Source organism: Nematostella vectensis, chromosome 1 (genome assembly GCF_932526225.1).
Source record: "Nematostella vectensis chromosome 1, jaNemVect1.1, whole genome shotgun sequence".
NCBI classification, from domain to species: domain Eukaryota; kingdom Metazoa; phylum Cnidaria; class Anthozoa; order Actiniaria; family Edwardsiidae; genus Nematostella; species Nematostella vectensis.
Genome location: NC_064034.1, coordinates 22,078,361 through 22,084,136, shown reverse-complemented (window position 1 = coordinate 22,084,136; position 5,776 = coordinate 22,078,361). Strand labels below are relative to the sequence as shown.

Sequence of the window (5,776 nt, the reverse complement as noted above, 5' to 3'; positions counted from 1 at the left end):
AATTCTCATGTCTTCCAGTGTTTAGCATTCATCTTGGCCCTCAGGTAATTCCTGGTTCATAAAAAAGTAAAAACAATTATTTATTATTTCTTTCAAAACAATCTTTTCATCAAGCCATTTATAATCTAAGTAATTTTCCACAACTATTTAAAAATAAAATAAACACATGAGATGCAAGATGCAGACAATAACAACAATACATATTGACAATAGGGATTTTTTTTCATCCTCGGTGAGGAAAATTTCTCTTGTAAGTTGAAAAATTTGCTGTATCTTCAAAGGATATGTATCTTTTTAGGACCAAGAGCACAGGATATAAAGACAAGAACGGTCTTCTTTAGCAGGATTTGACAAATGCAACACGATATTTGTTAGCCTTTATGAAATATCTCAACACAATCAATCTGCTCTGAAAAAGTTTTATTAAAGAAGAAAATTTGGCAGAGTGGAATTTCGATTTTTTATGGTGTATTGTATTTTATTCAACACACTCAAGAATATAGATAAAACGAAGAATGTCAAAACAAAAGGTGTTATGCTCAAATAATTTGATTACTAAGTTAAGTACTCGCATTCTCAAAGCAAACAAAAAGGACAACAAAAAGCCCAATAACTGTCATATCCTCAATAAACAATACAAATCGTCGTCCGAAACTCACCTTGCATTGTTTTTTTTTGTCGCTTTCTTGTGGTTGTGTGTAATGTGAACTGTTACTTGCTTAAATTTACTAGCTAAAACCAAATAAATCTTGGCGCGAATGAATGTTAGTAGATCTCCTTTGGTTGACTTTATCCTTAAGTCACAAAATTTGATGCAAAATAAATAATCATCGCATAATCGACAAGAACTTTTTCCCTTGCTCCGTACTTGTATTTAGTCGCCATTTCGGGGCCGAGTGGGGCCTGAGAGTTGCGCGGCTGACTGGCTGGCGAACCAAGTCGCATACCTATACCATATTTCTTTGCCTATGGAGCTACGCGCGCGGCCTGCGGCCGCGCTTGGCTCCGCAAAAAATTTGAAGTAGCACTTAAAGTACAGTAGATATAGGCTACTTAGTAAATCTATATATTAACAGACTTACTTGATTTTTGGAGGCAATGAGCCTCCCCATGTCCCTCTCTCTGGCATTTAGCACAGGTCTTGCCCTCTTCATCTGTAAAAAAATGGGAGTATTGTTTGGGTAATTTTAATCATACATGTATACATATACTATATATTTATATATTTTAGTTGTTGTCTCCCCGGTTAGCAATACTTTGTAATGCTAGAAGACTTGAGACAATAATTGAGTTATTATTATTACTATATTGTTATTGTTATAATATCGTTGCTGAAACTTCCTGATAGGCCAATCAGTTTAGATATAACGATTCAAGGGCCATTGTCATAGATGTCAAGTCACCCACTTTAGGTAAGTGTCACAAGTTATTGAACCTATCATCACAAGCCTTTTGTGATAATGTTCATACATTATCTCTATATTCTGTATAAAACCGCATTGGCTCTCTTGTTTTTTTGTTTCTTTTCACATATATACTGTATTTCACCCGATTTCACAACATTACTGTCCAGACAGCTATCTATGCATATTGCAATTACAGGGGAAGTTGATAATCAATTTTGTATCAGTGATTAAATCAGGGGCCGGTTATACAAAGCCTGGATATAGTGGAAAGTCGTGAGAGAAAACAAATATCTTGTCTTGTTATTTATTGTCAGAACTGAGTGAAAGTGTAAATATCCCAAAAAAAAAAACACAACAGCTAGCAAACATTAGGAAATACGATATTTACACACGCCGTTCTGGCAGGACTGGTATCAATCTATATTATCTATTTTGTAGATAGATGTGACTCCTCCAATACAGGAAGAAGCTAAACACTAACCCCAATTGATTATTCCATGGTTTACTTGCACTCTATATAAATAAACTGCGTGTTTATCCTAGCACATATTGGTGCTACGATTGCCATTTTGTTTTTAAAGAAAAACACTCTACTGTATAATTGTCTTGGTTCATCCTTGGAAGTTACTGGAAGTCAATAAAGACATTACAATGAAAAATATTTGCTATTTTGTACAGACTTCAGTTCAGAACACCTGCCGGAATGGCAAACTTTGAAGGATTTGTTTGGGTTTTAAAGTTTCTTTACGCTCAATTGAAGTAAAAGATATTCAAACACGTCAGTTCTTACCTTCTGCCAAGAGGTTTCTGGGAGAAAAGCCGATTTGTAAGATTAATTTCAATGCAAAGGTCAAGTACTTGAACACGAGTCTGGTTTCAGATGACAACTGATCAGCGGTCTACCAGATGAGAATGCATGAATTTGCAAAGGAAACCCGATATAAAGAATAGTTCAACTAGTCGGCTTGCAGTTTTTATTCTAGATTATTTCTTATTTTATGTTCTTCATTCTATAAAAAAAAACATATAAATGATGCCAAAATTATTTTAAAAAGATACCGTAGGAAACACCAATCGAAGAATAAAACACGAATACCACAAGCAAACATGCTTCGTTGACATAAGGGCATAAGCTAAAAGAATTGTCACACTCCCTCAAAGCGGCATCCTGTTACAGTAACACCTCCGTTAGCCACAAAAGGCTTTAGGGCAACACAAAGAGATCACATGAGGCTGCTTCTTATAAAATCAGGCAAGCATAAAATTGTAATTCAGATGATGCTTGATATTTTTCTTGATCATGACTACCTGTGATTACGCTGTTTGCGTGGGTGGTCCTTGTGGCCCTAGTGTCGATTGCTCGAGCAATTCAAAGTGCGTTCTTAAACTTTAAACTGAGTTTGAACTTCTTCTTGCTAGAGCTGGTAAGTGAATCATGATTTAACGACCGGAGTATTTGTTAAGCGCGCGCGTAGGTGACTCTTGAAACGCAAATGTAATCACAGGTAGCCCAGGCAATGGTTGCTTGTCCGTAGCTCGGAATTCGGCTGTTCTGAGAGGGGACGAGTAAGGCGACGACGAGTGAAATGAGTTCTCTAATAGAAATCTGACTACCCCCGAAAGAACAAAGAGGGATTTTTTATGCCTTTGCAGTATCTTCACGGGACTTTTATTGTCGGATTTGGCTACGTACCAGGGTTATCTAGCTTATGCTTTATAGTTTTGTCTACAAATAGCACGTCAATTGGGAACCAAAAGTGGACCCTCGGCCGCTGTGGGCGCACACCCTGCATCCCCCTCCCCCCCCCCTGGGCATATTTTGGGGAGTCCCTATTTCAACTCAACTTCCCGTTTCGTAGACTCGACTTATTTATCGCGCACCTCTGCTTTCCTTATATTAGTTTATGTGCGTTCCGATGTTTGTGTGTGTGTGTGTGTATGTGGGGGGGGGGGATATGCGACGGAGATTGATTTTTCATTACGGACTTTGCGCAAAAGTACAGACTAGCTCACAGGCTAAAACATCCCTCGCATTAAAACAATGTCAATCAGCATTATATCTTTCGTTTAGCGAAAGTATTATTTTACCCCTCAAACACGGGGAGTAGATCGTCGTCTGTATCGGAATCATAGACATGTTCATTCAATCTGTCGCAAGCTCCAACTGATTTTGTAACCCTTTTCCAGGCAGTCTTGTTGGCATTGCACAGTTGTTGTTCTTGTTATATCAAGCAAAGTAGCCAATAACGAGTTAATGTTCTCACGGCAATCTACGATTGTGCTTGTGCAGAAGGAAAGTAGCCCATAGAGGGTTACTGTTCTAACGGCAATCAACAGTTTACATTGAGTTAACTGACAGCTCATCAGTGGTTGGACAGAGTGATATTTGTTTTCTCTTGCTACAAAGTAGCGAAGCAGCCCATTTAAAGTCACTATTCTCACGGTAGTCGCCGATTTTCCAGCTACCGATTTTTCAAACTACTTCAGTCACCTGGAGCAAGTCTGTAATGAAAAAGAAACTCCGTCCCACCGGCGACCAGCAACAACGGCACATTTACCCTAGGGACTCCCACGCAAAAGGTAAAACCTTTAAAAGAAAAAGTCGACAACAACGCAGATTTATGTTTTTTAGAACGATATTTCGGCTGGCCAATACCTGCCTTCTTCAGCTTCAGGTTATAAATGAGTTACAATGGCATGTTACAGCTAGTATATGTACAAAGTTCATTGATGATTAACTAACAAAAGGTAAAAATAGTAATTGAGTAAGGGGTGACTTATGGAAGATGGTAAATAGGGTGGTGTGGATTACTAAGTAGCTAAACGGTTTCTTCACATATGTTTGTGTATTAAAAAAATAAAAATAACCCGGTGCGCCGAGGTCTGGTCGGCGTAGGTCCTGTATTCATTTTACAAAGACCCGCTCCCATTATTGATAAATATTTCTGCAGTAATCAAGCAGTGCTCATGCGCACACAACTAATATGCAGATAAACGTAACGTATACAATTTTTACTCTTACGCCTAAGTTCTTTACCAAATCATCAGATGTTTTTGAAAATAGACAATGTTCTTATCGGGATTAGGATACCTGTGGAAAGTCACGCATTTTCATCTGGCAGACCACTGATCAGTTGTTGTCATCTGAAACCAGACTCGTGTTGTAGTACTTGACCTTTGCATTGAAATTAATCTTACAAATCGGCTTTTTCCCTAGAAACCTCTTGGCAAAAGGTAAGAACTGACGTGCTTGAATACCTTTTACTTCAATTGAGCGTAAAGAAACTTTAAAACCCAAACAAATCCTTCAAAGTTTGCCATTCCGGCAGGCGTTCTGAACTGAAGTCTGTACAAAATAGCAAATATTTTTCATTGTAATGTCTTTATTGACTTCCAGTAATTTCCAAGGATGAACCAAGACAATTATACTGCATCTGAGATTAGTATACAGCAAGGGTAGAGTTTATTTTCTGTGATTTTTCTCCTGTACAAACAGGTATGTGTATCTAATAAAGACGGCTGTCAAGAAAATCGCGTGTTATTTGAGCTCGACATGGGGTTGCGTTCGGCTTCATTATAATTCGGGAATTTGATTCCCCCAATTTTTTATTTGCTGAATCGAAAGAAATAACACCAATGTTTGCTCAAAGTGCAAAATTTCTGCGAAAATCCATGTACCATCGGTTTTATAAGCCCCTAATTTAAGCTATTATTCAAGTCGACATTTTTTATGAACATGTTTAGACAGCAATAAAATATACTTTTTTTGCCGGAAAAAGTAAAGAAACCACTCGATTTATACCTTATCAACTCCTTTCTAAGGATCTGTATCGCTATTTTTAATTCCGCGTATATTTAAAGAATATTTTGCGATTTTATAGGCAAAATCGTAAATTCGGAATTTCTCGAAAAATATTTATTGTATGTAACTCAAACTTTTTAACCATCATAAGAGAACCAGGGGGTAACTTTAAACCAATTTTGAGCGATTTCGAAATTTCTTATTTGGAACTCCTCAGTTGAATCTAAGGGACTGGTGCACTTAAAACATTTATTAAAACAATACATGTAAGTTAGCTGTTTTTCATAAACTTCTAAGAATTATGTTCTTTAGAATTGATTTTTCGCTTACGAAAGGAGTTTGTATAACAACGCGCGATGGGGTGGAGCAGAAGCAAGGAGGCAAGGTCTTCCTCTCGGGGAGTTTAGGAAACGACTACTTGTTAGGGCAACCACAAGAAATAACTCAATCACATCACTTAAATGCATGCAATGGTACAATCATATGCAAACCTATTTGCCAAGATATTTAAACAGGGAAGACATTCGAAATTAGTAGTATTTATCTTTATAAGTAACCTTTTATAAGA

At 37.3% G+C, this 5,776-nt stretch overlaps 2 long non-coding RNA genes across 2 annotated transcripts; one reads left to right on the top strand and one right to left on the bottom strand.

Moving 5' to 3' along the window:
• Positions 1-3,155, bottom strand: LOC116612390. The gene is made up of 3 exons (XR_004293890.2): positions 2,197-3,155; positions 1,083-1,154; positions 1-51 (listed from the first exon to the last, which is right to left on the bottom strand). It is a non-coding gene; the product is annotated as an uncharacterized LOC116612390 (long non-coding RNA).
• A 1,038-nt stretch (positions 3,156-4,193) lies between these two features.
• On the top strand, positions 4,194-4,937 carry LOC125569958. Its single transcript, XR_007312412.1, has 2 exons — positions 4,194-4,640; positions 4,804-4,937. It is a non-coding gene; the product is annotated as an uncharacterized LOC125569958 (long non-coding RNA).
• Positions 4,938-5,776: the final 839 nt, after the last annotated feature.